This window comes from Pterocles gutturalis, unplaced genomic scaffold (assembly GCF_000699245.1).
Source record: "Pterocles gutturalis isolate BGI_N339 unplaced genomic scaffold, ASM69924v1 scaffold36180, whole genome shotgun sequence".
NCBI classification, from domain to species: Eukaryota; Metazoa; Chordata; class Aves; order Pterocliformes; family Pteroclidae; genus Pterocles; species Pterocles gutturalis.
The window spans coordinates 64,066-80,602 of record NW_010144568.1 but is presented as its reverse complement, the minus strand read 5'-3'; positions in this window follow the sequence as shown (position 1 = coordinate 80,602).

Genomic DNA, 16,537 nt, shown 5'->3' with positions numbered 1-16,537 from the left:
GATCCGCAAAAAGAATGAATGAACCTGCCTTGGCATCCCTGCAGTTGCTTCTTTGTGAATGTCTCTTTTCTTCCAGGTGGGAGAGCAAAGATCCTCCCCTTCTGTGCAGACAGAATGGAGACTGCATGGCAGAGCTGTGCTTAACACACACACAAACAGGATTTCTTGTCTGACTGTTGTAGTTTTACCCTTAGCTGGCAGCAAAACTCAACACGGCTCACTCACCCTCCCCCCTCCCGGGGATGGGGGAAAGACTCCTGGGTTGAGATAAAAACAATTTAATAACTACAATAATATTGGAAATAATAATAATGATTGTAATAATAGTAATATATACAAGTATACAAATGAATGATACACAGTGATACTGCTCACCACCCCATGACCAAGGCTCAGCCCTTTCCTGGCTAATGATTCTGGAGCAGGGAGAGTCCCGAAGCTGCAATCCCAGAACAGAGATAAGAGCCCGAGTGTCCGAGAGACCGAGATGACTCAGAGGGGGGCAACCCAGAGGGAGACAACCCAGAGCAAGAGAGAGCACTTCCAGACAGATCCTCATCTATATACTGGGCAAGATGTGCATGATACGGGATAGACCATTGGCCAATTTGGGTCTCAATCCTAAACCTAAGATTGAATCCTAGGCTAGTAACTGGGGCTGTGCTCCCTCCCAGCTTCTCCTGCACCTGCAGACACTGGCACAGCAGAGAGGCTGAAAAGCCCTTGACTGTCCTGGCAACAACTATAAACTTCAGTATGTTGTCAGCCACCTTCTCAGCACAAATCCAACACACAGCCTCACACTAGCTACTATGAAAAAAGTTAACTATCTCAGACACTGACAAGTTTCCTCTTCTCCTTCCTCATTCTGCTCCCTCTGTTGCTTCTCCCTGAGCTCAGCTCATCCTTGCACAGCCCCTTCCACCCCACTTACCACACCAGACTAAAGCTGAGTCCAGGTGGTTGCGACTCTTCCCAGCTCCACACCAGCCCCATGGCAACCCACAAGCACCCCCCCATCAGCCCCACAGAAAACAGGAGCTGGGCTGAGCCACAGCCCTGGGGGTGCCTCTGTACCTACTGTACTCATCTGTCCAAACCCTGCAGCCAACCATAGCCCATGCCCGTTTCTGCACACCCTCTCCTGTCTCCTTCCCGTCCTGCTGAGCCAGCCCCAGGGGCTCAGGGAGGCAGCTGCCCCAAGACCACTCTCTGCACAGGGCTGGAGAGCTTCTTCAAGTGCGCCAGGCTCTGTGGGGCTAGACACCCATCTCTCCTGCCCCTTTCCCAACCTGTCTTCTCCAGAGCCCACAAGGCTTCCCAGGAAATGCTGGAAGGGATTTTCTGGCTCTCTCTCTCCTGGGGTTTCCGGGAGCAACCTCCCCCGTATCTCCAGATCTAAATCACCAGGGATGCACCACAGCCAGCAGCCACCCCAGCTCTACTCTGTCTCTCTGGAGTGAAGTCAACCTTCCCTCAGAGCTAAACAGGAGGCTCTGCTTCCCACCTCTTTGGCAAGCCCATTGCTCACCCACAGGCTAATATCAGTCTTCATTCTCCTGGCCCCATCAGCTTCTCCTTCCCCTCTCAGCCACAGGTGAGGGGAAGGAGAAGGCACCAATCTCTTGGAACTTTCTCCTACCACAAGGCTACCTGTGACCTCTCTCTACAAACCTGGAGAGGAGCAAGGAAAGTTGAAGCACAATTCAAAGGGTCTCAGCTGCCCACCAGAGTCATTTATATGCAGGCACTCCAGCAATGGGATTAGCTGTGGAGTCAGAGCTCTCATCCAAGTACTTTTAGTTTGATCCTGAGTTGCCTCAGAATAGATGGGTGGATTTCTTGTAGATTATTTAGGGGATCAGAAGTACCTGACAAAAAATTTTTCTTCCTTGCAGAACCCAGAATTAAGTCATGTGCTGCTTTGGAAATGGTGAAATGACAATCACACAGGTGATCATTTGGAAAAAAAAAAAAATTCAAAACCTCCCACTGAGTTTTACTCATTTCCAGTTTTGCTCCTGTTGCTCATTTCCAGTGCCTCCCATTTCTCCTGACACTGGTGAAGACAAGGGTCATTCCAGCACAGGGAGGCACTGATTGACCAAATTCTTCATCCTTTTATTTACTTCTTATCCACCTACAAGTGGCCAGGCTTCAATTCTCTAAAGAATCAGCCCCTTGGCGTTCTTGGAGCCTCATCTACAGTGATAACCAGCACAGATGCCCTCAGCAGGGTTGAACCGTTTGCAGGAGGGAGAGCTGATTTCTTGGTGGGAATCCAATGGATGATCTCATCACAGAAAGGAAGCCAGAAATTACCACTTCCACTGGGAAAATCATGATGTTCACTGTCGCCTGCACAGACAACCCCATGCTCTCTGCAGATGGTCTGTGGTGCCTCTCCACCCCTCGGTCCTACCAACACCTCCACCTCCACGTTCTTCAGCTTTGATTTCTTGGCAGGAATAGTCAGGACTGCTGTCACCACTGTGACAGAGCCACTGTACCACCAAACACTAACTGGACATCAGGCAAGCTGGCCAAAGAGTAGAAGGAAACCAGTCCAGTGTTGGAATAGCAAAAACAAACCCCAAAGAGGGCGGCACAAGCAAGAGGTTTGACTGACAAGGACTGGATTTGCATGCATGATGTGAGAGATACTGCTGGGTTAGAGGCAGATCGTGTATCTCTGCAACAGTCCCACTCCTGCATTGTCCCTTCTCCATTTCCCTCATGGTGGCAGGGCAGCTTGGCCATCACTCAGAGCCGGGTGCTGTTCTGCACCACAGGTACTGTCCCTGTCACCCCTTCTTTCCTTAGCTGGGGGACTATCAGTAAGACACCTGTTACCTGCTCAGGCGGTAGCACATCAATGAGACCATGATGAGGTACCACATCACTTGTGAAGCCAGCTGTCCTCAGGATGTCCCTTCTCAGCCCTGATCTTCCCTGCACACCATGCACTGTTCTAATTTCTCACCTCAGTCCCATCCTGCCCCCAAGATCATGCCTGTCTGCCAACAAGCTGTGTTTTCCAAAGAGGAGCTTTAACTGCTGTTGAAGAAACTTAGGAGCCATCCCGGTCTTACGATGGCCACCCAGCCTACATCACACCACAGCCACAGCTCTGCTTTAGACCAAGCCCTCAAACTTTTGCTTGCTGACACAGCCTGCTGACCTCCTGGAAGCAGGGAGTGAGAGCACCCTGCCAGGGTCACAGAAAGGGTACGGAAGAGATGTGGTTTGTCCATGTCCATAAACACCCATTGCAATGATCCCACTGCCAGCGGGTCAGAGGTTCAGACTGGTTGGGAGAAGATCCCTCCCTGATCAGCCACCTGGGCGCACCCCACAGCAGGGATGCACTATGGGGGAGTGGAGCCTTCCTGGCCCTTGCCCACCTGCCTCTCACACTTGTTCTTCCTCTTCTTTGTTCTTTCTGAATCCTTGTGACCTCTTTTTTTCCCCCCCTTCTCTCTGTCTCCATCCAGTCCTCCAGACCTCTAGCTCTTCCTTCCAGGCTCTGTCCCACATTCTCTGTTTTTCTTCTCTGTTCCAGTGCCTCTTGCCACAGCCACCCATTTTGCACATCCCACCTAATTACTTTTCACTCCATTTCTCTTGTCACTCTCACTGGCTCCATTTCCCTTCCCAGTTCCACCCCAAAAACCACCTCTGCCCTCCTTCTGTCTGCTTTCAACTGCACTCCCTGCCCACCTCCACCCACAGCTTCTGGGAACACTGCCTACCTCACAGGTGGCTGTCCAGGCCCAAGTACATCCCTCCCATCTTCAAGCTCTCCAGGAAGGTGTGGAGCCATTAGAAAAGCTCTGACCCTTTGGAGAGGGATCCGCCTGCCCAAGATCCCCTTCTGTAACTGTAAGAGCCAGCTGGAGGACCGAAGTACCTGAGATGGGTGCCTCCCTTCAGTGGGAGGAATTGGGGTCCACAGGCAACAGCTTTTTGTCTCCTGGGCTGTAAAACCCTGTGGGACCCTCCTGCTCTCCCTGATGATCAGTCACTCTTCCCAGAGAGCCCAAGGTACCCTCTGCTGAACATGGTGCAGCTTCTTCTCTTTGTTTCTGTTCCAAACCTTTGCAATACCTTTGTTCCCTGCAGATTTCAAATTGCTGAAAGATTTATAAAACTGCAGTAAATCGCAAGTCAACACCCAAACAGGGCTTTAATTATTATCACAAAAGTACTAAGTGTACATCCAAAAAGAGAGGGGGACTGCTCATCTCTCCGTGGGTATAATTCTCTGTTGATGTGTTTGGGTACATCTCTTCCCCCCACCCCGCATATTTGTATACCAGTGCATGAATTTATCTTTGAAGGCTTTACAAGAATGTATAATCTCCCCCTTTTATGTGCTTCCATATCTTTTCTCATCTCGATTAGCAGGAGTCCTCCCCCTTAGTCATGTTCATACCATGCCATGAAAGGCATCATGCACATACATGGAGAAGAGCGCAAACTGCTGTTTACTAACTCAAGATGTATTTCCACACAAACACATTCTGCATAAACTTCTGCTTTAGCACCTTACAAAGATGTTTTGACATACGTGCGTGCTCATGTATTTACTCCATGTACCTAAACACACTCAGTTCTGTATATGCACAACCTTGGTGTTGCTTTCTCCACCATTGGTGTCATACCCTTGCACCTGTACTGTTCCCCTGCCAACCAGCAGAAGATGCTTGAGCCTCTGCAAGCTGGCTGCCCAGCAGAAGAGAAAGCAGTGATGTGAAGTCCTGGTGTATTTTCCAGGTCACTTTTTTTATTTACACCACCTACCCTACGTTAACACATGATGCCCAACCAGCTTTGAAGGCAATCCCTTGATCCTGAAACCACCCAAACACCCATGTTCTTTCCCTTGGAATTAACTCTGCCTTCAGAATCACCTCTCAAAGGCCCTGGCAGAGAGGAGGCTTTCCCTCACCTTCAGTTCACTGTCTCCTGAGCCTCACACAGGTCCACATCTCCCGAAGAATAAAAGCTTCCTTGCACACTTGGAAAGATCAACTCTTCTGTGCCACCACCTGCTGCCACTTTGCCTTTACACTCTGATTACACAGCCCATACATGCATAACTCCACAGCACAAAAAGGCTTTGACCATCCACATTAAGAGTTTACAGGGTATTTGTCCATCTGGTGCTCACGTGCCTGCTGAAAGCCCATGTTCTAATTGCCTTGTGAATCCCTGTCTGTATGAGCAAGAGCAAGCTGTGTCCATGCTGCTGTTGTTTCGGCGTTCCCTACAACCTTTCTGTCCTCTGGTAAATCTGGACAGAAATACTTTGGAAATTATAAACCACAGTGTAATATAGAGGGCCCTTTCAGTGCTGCTGGCAGTCAGATAAGAGGCTTCTTCTCCCTGTCCTTAATGATCTCAGGCATTTAGAGGAAGGAGATAAATCAGAGATATCAGAGCTCGTGAGGATCCACGTATTCTCCTGTTCTGCCAGCAAACAAAGTGCAGAATAATTTCAAATCCTGTAGCCAAGAAGCAAATGTCCCCCTTGTGTGCTGGGTGACAGATGTCCTGCTTCCCAGGACTCATAACCAGATCCTCAGTGCATGCCCAGTACAGTCACCAAGCACCTGGACGGGGGTGTACCCCAGCAGGTAGTTTCTGTCCACCTTAAGCCCCTCAGGCTTAGTGGTTTAAAGCAGCTCTGAATCAGGCCCCTCGAGGATGCAGGCAAAATAAGTGGGGGGCTGACGGCTCTTTCCCCCGCCTGAGGGTTCAGTGACAGTCAGCAATGCCTCACGGGTCCCAGCTTTCCACCCACCCCAGAGCTGCAAAGGCTGATCTCCAGCTCCCAAGGGCACAGAGAAAACTTTACAAAACCAGGGCACTCAGCTCTGCCTCTTCCAGCTCTGGACACCCCCGGGCTTGCCTGCACCCCATTGCAGGGAGCTGGCACAGGTGCCCACACAGGCACAGATTCCAGCTCCACCGCACTTTCACGTACAGCCCTTTCTGCCGTGGAGGTGCCTTCACTCCCAATCCCTTTATAATTTCTCCCATTAACACAAAGTTCTGTTTTTGCAGAGGGAAATCCTTTGAGTGCCTAAGATATGCCCCATAATTTTCTATTCATTTGGGGATCCTGCATGTTGCTGAAACTGGTATTGTGATGGACTGTGCTAAGGACTGGCAGGGAGCACACAGTAGTGTCTGAAGTAGAATTTCCTCTATAACCAGCTTAGGGAATATTAGGAGGACAATAATAGCAATCCAGGCCTGTTTAAGGATCGGACAATGCTGATCCACATCTGAACACCTCGCGTTGCCAGACTACCCAGCAGCAGCAGAGCCAAAGTGCATTGACAGGATGGGGTGTGTTCCCAGCAGCAGCCAATCTGGGCTCCTTGCGCCCTGGGGCTGTATGCATGAGGTTCTCCAGACTTAAAACTAGATTAAAAACTTGCCCCCGAGCTTATCTGAGAGCAGTCCTATGTCTGCTGATGGGACAGCCACAGCTCCTGTGCCCTTGCACAACTCCCACTGATGCTAAATGAAGGGACAAGGGGTGGCTGAGGGACAAAGGACAGGCACCTCCACCAGCCGTGTCACACAGCCAGGCACACCCTTCCCTTCTGCCTGGGACAGCAGTGCAAGAGAGACAGGGTGCAGGATCTGTCCCCTGCGCCTAGAACAAGGCACGACCTTAAGGAGCACTGTGTGCCCTGCCTTGTGCTCCCACAGCATTGCTTGAGTGGGACTGAGCAGAGCCACAGCCGAGGCACTGGGACACCTGAAGAATTACCCCTCCCTGGTTGTGCAACGTCTGTGCGATTTGTATAACAGCAAACTATTGCCCAATATTTAGGCTTCTCACAGTCATCCTATGCGCACATACAGCAAACCGTGTCAGTATTGGCCAAGAGGTATTAGAAGATCTCAACCATCCACCTGCCTGCCTACATGGCTGCAAAGCCTGTGCTGAAGCTAACCAGGAGGCTGCGTTTCCCATCGTCAGTCAAGGAACTGGTTATTTCTCAGTTCCTCTTCCCCTGCTGCTTATTTCAAGTCCTCATTTCAAGGACTTTAACCCTGTGATTTGATATGCAGTATGTTCAAGCAGTTTGCCAGCAGCACAGACACATGTCCAATAAAGACGGCATTTACCTCCTTGCCAACGACAAGTTCAGACACTGGTGGTGAGGAACAACCTTGTGCTCTGAGGATGCACATGACCCTCGCAGGGTACCTGATTTATCATGAGAACAAACTTCAACTTTTGTCCTCCTTTCCTTTCCATGTTAACATGTCCCCAGAATTATTTACTTTGCATTAAAATAAACTATCAGCAAGAAAATGCAACAGAAAGGCAATGCTCTGCAGGTACCAGGGAAAACCCCTCAGAAGGCAGAATAACCCCTGTGGTCAGCTCAGCCACCTGAAGCACAGACACCCCCTCCAGAGCCCTGGTCTATAAGCACTTAGGTTAATTCCCTGTTAAAAGCCACCGAATACCTGCTGACCTCTCCTCAATCTCAGCGGCGAACCTCCACCCTCAGCCCAACTGGGGCAGTCATGGGGCACAACATCCATTTTTTTAGTGCAGCACTGGACCCCATGGAGCCAGACCCTCCCTACACAATCATGGACAGAAGAGTCCCACCAGAGCCTGGAGGAGGTGGGTGGGTGAGAATGATAACTTACGCCAGCACACAGGCCTAGGCTTAAAACCTCAGCCTAGAGTGCAGACCCCAGGCAGGTGATGCCTTTGCTGCCCCAGTGCCCTCTGCAGAGCCCGATTGCTGGCGCCCATCCGCACACAGGTCAGCCAGGCACAAACCCTGGTACCCATGCACTGAGCGAGGTAATGCAGGCTTGCACAGCCGAGCTTTCTTCAGGCAAGTCGTTAGATGTCTGGGAAATAAAACACAGTAAGAGCTTCGCCCTGGGTGGCACCCACAGGAGATAATTGCTGCTGGATAATTGCTGGGGGCTAAGGAGAAGTTTCTACAGCAGTACAGGGGAGCTGCTCCCCAGGTACCCCTGTCTCCTTTACATCCACATCATCCCTTTCTAAACTGCACCAGGGGAAACTCAGACACATTGTGTGATCATTGCAACAGCGTCCAGCAGCCTCAGAGCACAGTCAGGCAAGATGGGTTAAATTGGGAGCCCATCGCCTGAAGGATCAGGCCCCCCTGTACAACCCTGCTCCCCCCTTGCCTGGTGGCTCCTGCCTTTTCCCGCTTCCCCCAGACGAGTCCCGGTTTGTCCTGAGGTTTGCTTGCTCACTGTGTTTATACGAATGATAATTTTGGATGTGGTAACAGAACTGCAGCAACATGCCTCCTGCCTGCCTGCCCGCCCCCCGTCCTCCCTCAGCAGTGCGGGGCACAACGCTGCACCCTGCCGCAGCCTGGACATTTTGGGTCCTGGGAAGGACCAAGCTCCTTGCAACTCTCTCCCTCGCACCCTCCCTTAATCCCAGGTCCTGCCAGCAGACTGCAGCCCCCATCCTGTCCAGCACCATGACATGCCCACGGAAAGCCTCCCTGCAGGCTCCCATCGCCCTCGCTGCAGTAGCAGGGGCTGAACTGGCTCAAGGGCATTTCAGGGTTTCACCCGGTTTATTCCATGCCTCCTATGGGCCTGTTCCACACAGGTCTAATAAATCATGAATAAGATCCTCTCAGAATAATATTAATGTCCATGTTTATAGTCAGCAGCTTGCAGGAAATTCCCTACCCACACCTGCCAGTGTCAGATTTATCATTTAGTGTTCAGGGCAGTGACTTTATTGGGACACTTGATTCCTGGGCCAGAAGTACACGAGTTGCGGGTCCCTTGCCCCAGAGATGTGTATCTGAGGTTCATCCCCTGCGGTTATTGATCATGTGCATCACCACAGCACCTCTCAGCCCTCATCCTGGCATGCCTCAGCACCAGCTGCATCCATGTGCACACATCTGCCTGGGAGGAGGTTGGGAGCCTTCTTCCCAAGGCCAGGAGGCAACAGCCCATTGCTGGGTATCAAAAAAGGGGTGCTTGGCCAGGTGGGATAAGCCATGATGGATCTCGAAAGCGAAGGCAATGAGCTGAGTCTGGTGTGACACAGGGTGGGGACAGACAGGCAAGAGCATCAACGCTGTCCTTAAGAGACCTGTTTCTAGATCAGCCACAGCTTTGTTGTCATCTGGGTCACTCCTCAGGCTGACTAATGGAGCCAACAGCGAGGCCCAGCGATCCTGGCCGATATTCCCATTGGACAACATAAGCCAGACCCACAGCCACGCACGGAGCCCAGGACGCACACTGGAGCACAGCCCCACGTGGGGCAGCCCACAGGCAGGCTGACTGCGGTCCTGGGCCCATGCACTGGGCCTGCCCTTTCTCCAAGTGCTCCTGAGGCAGAAGGACGTTTGATTACTGGCCATAAGGCTGCTCTGACCTGATAGGGACATTTTTTACAAATCCTATCCAAATGCATGGTCAGACTCATCCATCATATTAGCTTTTTGGGGAGCCCAAAGCAACCTCACCCTCAGTTCCCCACTCCCTTCTGCCAGGACCCTGTGGTGCAAAAACAATTTTGCTCCAAGTGAGTAATGCTTACCATGCTACAGAGTGTACTAAAACAGACAAGTCAAAGGGGAAGACTCACCAAGTGGCTTTCTTTTAAAACTGGTGTCATTGCCACAACTTATATTTATTCTGGTAGTTCTTAAATTAGATGCCCTTAACTGCTCTGGGCCAGTGTACAGCAAATACAGGCCATGGCAAATTAAATAATACAGCAGAAGGAACACAATGACAGCTCTCTCCTTCCACTCGCAATGCCACCCACTGCCTGCCAGAGGTGACAGCCGAGCAGGCAGGATGGCCCCATACCAGCTCCCCTCCTTGGAAAAATCCCCAGCCTCCAGCTCCGGAGAGCGGCTGTGGGAATCAGCAGAGAGATCAGCCCAGCACCAGCTCAACGCATGACAAAGCGGACATCCTCTCCGCAGTGGCCATGCCCCAGCTTGCCTGAAGCATCAGCAGAGAACAAGGCACCGGGCTGGAGACAAGCTGCAGCCCATGCAGCCAGAGCAGGGCAGGCACCGGCTGCTCTCTGCTCTGGGAGGACGGATGCTGGGGTGTCCTCAAGCCTATACAAGAGCAAACAGATGCTACACCTCCACTTGATTCTTCTTCCTCTGCAGCCCAAAACCCCGAGCGTTGTGTTACAAAGCAGCCTTGGTCCCAAGAGCAGCAGGAAGGTTTCTCTGCCAGTGAATTCCCAGCTGCGTTCCCCTTCTCCTCTCCTCCTGTTCCCCTTCCTGCTCACGGCAGGCAGGGCTGGGTGAGCCACTCCTGGCTGATTCACTCCCCACCGGGCAGAAATGCTTTCTTGGATACACACAGCTGGGCAGAGGGAAGAGGTGCAAGGCCTCTGATCCGAGCTGAATCACTGCGCCCCGGATGAGCTCCTGCATGCAGGGACACGGCTCCCACAGAGGTCACAGCAAGGCAAGTATTGCAACAGCACAATGCGTGACTCACTGACAGAGAAAAATGCAATTTGGGGCAGGAATTGGGAACACGAGGAGCAGAGCAACCCGCCAGGGCACAAACCGAGGTTGCAAATCACGGAAACACACCAGAGAGGAAAGCAAACTTGTTCAGGGTGGTGAGAAAGCATGGCGAATGACATGGGGTGAGCAAGCCTGCCCTGGGACCGAGGGGCACCTCGTTACACTGACGAGGATGGTGCATCCCAGTTCTGTCTGAGCTCAAGCAGAAAAAATCCCCCTGCAACCACAGTGCTGGGAGCTTTTTCTTCTCTTTCAGGACAGGATCTACCCACAGAAGGCCCCACAGGAACAGGATGGTCACCTGAAGTTTAGGCTGGATCATGCCAGGGTGCATTTTGCTGAACCCTGCCATGGAGCCAGGCTCTGGCAGAGATGCACCAACACCAGACAGCAACAAACCAACCCATGGCACGTTCTTCCTCTCCTTCCCTCCCTGGTCCCTGAAGCAGCAAGGGCAAGACCTGCACCCATGCCCCAGCAGTGAACCGGTGTCCCCAGAGCACAGATGTCTCCATGGGCACTGCTTTGGGGAGTTCCAGTTGCCTGCCCTGCAGCATAACTGACTTTTTCCTACACCCATCTTTTCTTGCTTGTCCCCGAAGGAAAGACAGCCTTGATCAGCATTTGCATTTGGTGTTGCAACAAGACACAAGGTCCCTGAAGTTAACTGTCCCAACAGCTTTGCCACAGACAGCAGAAAAAATGAGCAGAGGTTCCTGGTAAAGTGACAAGACTTTCCTAATCCCTGCTAGGAAACACACATCCCTAGTCTGGGGCACAGCCTGGTCCTATCTCCAGCCAGCTGCAGCTGAGGGGAAGGTGTCGGCTGGGAGCATCGATGTTGAGATGACAACAATCATGATGGAGAGCTGGCAGGGCATCCTCCCACACCCCTCCAAGCCAGCTGGATATCTTCCCAGGGACTGCAGAGGCAGGAAAACAGGGTGCCCATGAATCATTCACACCCAGGCAGGCAGCAGGGGCTCCCCTGTCTCCCTCTAGTGACTGCAGTCCTTGGAAGACTGCAGGTTCATTAGGCTGGATCATTAGCTCAAGTTGCAGCTCCTCTGGTTCATGGGGCCCTAGGACTTATTCTCCCAGAGGGCAGAGCCCACAGTATCCATGGAGCACTTGAGCAGGAGTGTCCCCAGAGCGGTGGGAGTGCTCGTGTGTATGACACCAGCATGTCAGCAGAGGTACAGAGACAGAGCCCTATTGTGCAAGGTGCTGTACAAAACTGAGAACAAACAAAAAATACTACTATCTATCTATATAAATAAACGAGGAACAATTCCACTGGGAATTTCTTAAAAAAAAAAGTCATCCCCCTTTGGGATGCAAAGCAGCTAGACCTGGAGAGCAGCTAAGCATCGTTATTAAATAAATTAATTAGCTCAGCAGAGCCTGCCAGGTACTGAACACTTTCCACTTCCAAGCAGGTAAATGAGTCCGTGGGAACAGAGGCTGCTCCACACCAGGCAGCGCAAGCTGCATTTTCATGGTAATGCAATTTCTGCAGCTCTGTCCCTGGAAGCAGCACACTGGGGTGCTGCGTGCCCCCAGGAGGGGCCAAAGAGCCCCCCAATGCCAGGGGACACAGTCACCTCACCTCCCTGTGAACCCCGCTGCAGGAGAAGGGGTTGGTGGCACAGGGATGGCTGTTCTCAGCACAGCCCAGAGCTTTTTCCCGCCCCAGGGAGCAGTGCTGGGAGCAGCAGGTCTGGAGCCGGCACTGCGGTCAGAGAGAACCGCGAGCAGGGCTGGGAGGGCGAGATGTGCAGGGCTGAGCATCGCCTCGGAGAGCAGAGCCCTGCGCTTGGCATCGCCAACCAGCAGGCAGGGTGCCTTTAATCCCCTCCCCAGCCCTATCTCGCTGCCTTTAAACACCAACTTTCATCACCCTGGGGTCTGTAAGGAGCAGGGTGAGTAAATTCTCCTCTCCTGTCCCAGCTGCAGCCATCAGCCCTTGGCAGCACTCAAGGAGGGCGACAGGGCAGCACTGCTCTCCCTGCCAGTGCTGTAGTTGGGAGCTTGGCTCTGATGCCCAATTAAGAGGGGGTGACCTGGTGCCAGGCTATGGGTCAGAGCTTGCTGAAAGGAGGCAAAGGAAGTGGAAAACAGGATCTGGGGATGGAAGGCAGAAGGTAAGATGGGACTCCCCTTCCCTCCACCCTCCCTGCAGGGCAGGTCCAGCTGCAATGGCCCTTCCTGCATCTCCCCCTCCAGATGTTGTGCAGCAAAAGGTGACCAAGTCCCTGCCCTCCTGCAGCAGCTTTGCTAAAACTCTTGAGAATTTCAAGGAGGCTATAGAAAACCCACTGAACAACACCAGCACTGCGCCAGCCTCCATTCCCAAAGTGAGCGTTCACCAGGGAAGCAGGGAGGTAGATCTCTGTTGTAAGAGGAAGTTCACAATTACAGCACAAGTCGTTACTGGAAAATAAAATTCCCTGGCATGTTGCAAATAAAATCTGAATTCCCCAGTCTGGGGTACAAGATAGCCCACAGCATTCATTCCAGGACCCATTTGAAAGAGAAAATGAGACGATATTTATGATGGCGGAGAGAGATAAAAGTTGGTAGGGGAAAAACTCCAGGAGGGCATTTCAAACAATGAATATTACATCCAAAACAGCACAAGATTCACTTGCAAAAAGAAGTCCTCAGTGAACATGCATTGCTGACAACTCCTGAAATTAAATCTCTGCACGCACACACCCCCCCTCCCTGTAATCTGAGCAGCACTATTGCAAACAGCTCCAGAGAGCACATTCATGCTGCCTCTTCCTCAACTCGGAGGAAACAAGGTTATTCAGACCCTGAAAATTTTTGAACAGTCCTGATTTTCCACCTGCAAGTGAGGACAGCTGTTCTGCAGACAATAGCTACGCCCAGGGCACAGGGCTGTTTGCAACCAGCTGCTGCACCACACCAAGGTCAGGGTCTCTGCCTTGATTCCAACTCTGGGGTAGCATAATTGTCCCACAAACAAGTAGTCCGTCTTCTTTCCACCCAGCAAGGGATGACCATTGAGGGTGACTCCTTTTTGAACCCCAATCCCCACCCTCATCATCCCTCAGCATTCCCCACAGGGGCTGTGCTAGGAGCAGAGCATGACCCACCCCTGCCTGCCCGTACAGATGTGCCTGCCCACACAAACACATCACCTGCCCTTTCCTCCCAGCCTCCCCTGGAGCCACAACAACCCACAGGAGCTCCCCAATGGGCTGCAGAAGCATCTCACATCACCCCCCACCTTAACGATCACAGATTTACTCTGGTTTGGGCAGGATTAGGCAGAGCTGCGGTCAGGCTGAGCTGCCCAGGGAGGACCGATTATTCCTGCAAGGAGCCAAGGCTCTGAAAAGGGACATTGTTTCAAGGACGATTTGTTGCTTCCCCCTCTCACACATGCACAAGCCTGTAGCTTCAATCTGGCTTTTTTGCAAGGCACCTGCTACCACCTGCAGTCAGTGATAAGATCAGAGAGGGACAATCTAAGAAAGAAGGGGGTGAAAGCCAGTTGGCTGAACGCAGGATGCTCTGCTGAACGCAGGATGCTCTGCTGAGGGGCTGAGCCTTGCCTGTGCCCAGCCAGCTGCTCCAGGTGTTGCACATCAGTTTGAGGGCACCCCAGAGCAGCAGATGCTCTGCCCCCCTTTCAGCCCAAACCCTGGCTCCCGAACAGCCCCTGCTATAGCCCAGGAGCCACGTGCATGCCGTCATCGCTGGAGGGAACAGGTTGCAATACCTCATTCTCCCTCCTCAGCCCATCTTGGCTGCGGGCATGCTGGCAGCTGGGAAGAGGCAGTGCTGAAATGGTGACCTCAGGCTCTGCAGGAGCGCAGTTTGGGAAGGTGATGCTCTCTGGGCAGCACAGGAAACCCGCCCCAAGGACTGCCACGCTGTCCTGACCTGGTGCACAGGCTCCCTTCCTGCAACCGAGCCCTTTGCTGAGCCACAAGGAGCAGGACAGAAGGCAACGTCCACCTCTTTTCAGCAAATAAACTACTCAGGGGGGTGTGAGCTTATTTCAGGGGCCCCACAACAGCATCCCAAGCGCCTCACCCCCAGACACAGTCCCTCAGGGCTGTTCAGCCACCAGCCTTCTCCAGGACTAGGCAATAGCTTAGAGCTGGTTTCACACACATGCTCCAGCTGCAGAGCTCCATTCCGATTTCTTTTTGCCCTGTGAGATCCCCCACACCCCCTGCTCACAGCAGCACTTTCCTCCACTCCTCAGGACAGCTAGTCCCACCAAAGTGGACTTACCCTCATCCATCCGCTCCAAAGCCACTGCTCCAGCCTGGCTTCCCGCACACCAAAACACTCCCAGGGAAATGATGGACAATCCCCTCTCCTGCCCTTAACCTGCTGCCAGCTGCTCCCCTCCCCTTTATCAGGGAGAAAACCCCCCCTCCTGCACCAGCCACCAGCACCATTTCCCTTAACCCTTTCTCTGCCAGCACAGTCGTTGCCCAGGGGTGATGCAGGCAGACCCACACCAGCACTGCATGCATCAGCCTGACCTCTGAACTCTGGAAACTCAAATAAAAATGGGCCTGAGAGATAAACCAGGCTCCTAGGTTTACTTTTAAAGCTCAATGCAAATGAATACAGAGGACATTCTGCAAAAATAAACATTGCCTCCTGCTGCAGCATTTCAGCTCTGTTATTAAAAAAAACAAAACAAAACAAACAAACAAAAAAAAAACCACCAAAAACCTGGTTTTGGCTTGGTACTGGCTACTGTCAATGGGTCAGAAGCATCTGTCAAATGTGCAGCCAAGTGAAGAGGTGCGAGAGTGTCTTGAGGTCTCAGCAAAGCTTCCCGCAAAGGACTCAGTCCTGTCAAAGTGCTGGGGAGGTTTTGCATCTGTTGAGCAAGGAAGAGTGCCTGGGACTGCGCTGCCGATACCCATCGGTCCCAGTGGTGGAGGCTGCTCAAGCTCCTGGGCACCAGGGTTCATTCACTCTGCTGGGAATGGAGCAGGAGCGCCAGGTGGAGGAGTCACGTTTGCGCCCTGTGCTCCCCCCAAAACACTCGTGGATGGTTTGGAGCAGGATGCCAGAACCACCCATCATATTTCACTTTTTTGCTTTAGTCTTCGCTATAATCCTTTAATGAATTAAGTGGAGCAATTAAGCAGGATTTTTATGTTTTTTTAAAGTGAACACGCATGAAAATGGAGATGGGTATTTTTACCATTCAGACACTTAATATGATAATTAATGCAAAGCCCTTCAGCTTTAGGGATTCTCCACACCTCTCACCCAGCCCTCTTTCTGTTTGTCTTTCTGGCAGCCTGCCTCTCATATTTATTCCAATGAAGGTCGACCCTTCCTCTTGCTCACGCTATGCCCGAACTGCACGAGACAGGGGGATGAGGGAAGGGTGGAGACTCAAAGCTGCTTCAGAGCAAAAGCCCCAACCCAGCATCAACAGTGAAGAACCCTTCCATAGCAGAAAAGGGAGAAACCTCCTTTCTGGGGGAATTCAGAGGGTACCATGACCTCGGGGCAGAATCAGCATCTCAAGCAAAGCTTTCATCTCCAGTGGCTGCATTGGTTCCTTCTGCCCAGCTCACTGGGGAAGGATCTTCTGGACAGGGGGACAAGATAAGCACCTTTGCCAACCCTGACGAAACAGAGGATGTGATTCCGCAAAGGAGGGTGGGCAGGCTTGCCTTCCCAAGGCAGCCCTTTGATAGCCTGTATCTTCTGGCCCCACCAAGCCTCCTAGTCCTCAGGCCCCTTCTCCATTCCTCTGCTCCCCCTCACCCACCTAATCCCTGTCTGGCTTAAAATATTTGTAAGTATAGCTGAACATCTCTGTGCCTCAGTTTCCCCACCAATGAAAAGGAAGGTCAACAGATCCCCCCACCTCCCTTGGAGGATGCAGGCACTGGAAGATGACAGACTTCTGGGAGATGTCCTGGGCCCAGGTCAACACCTACACGTGCCCTGCTCCTTCTGCTCTT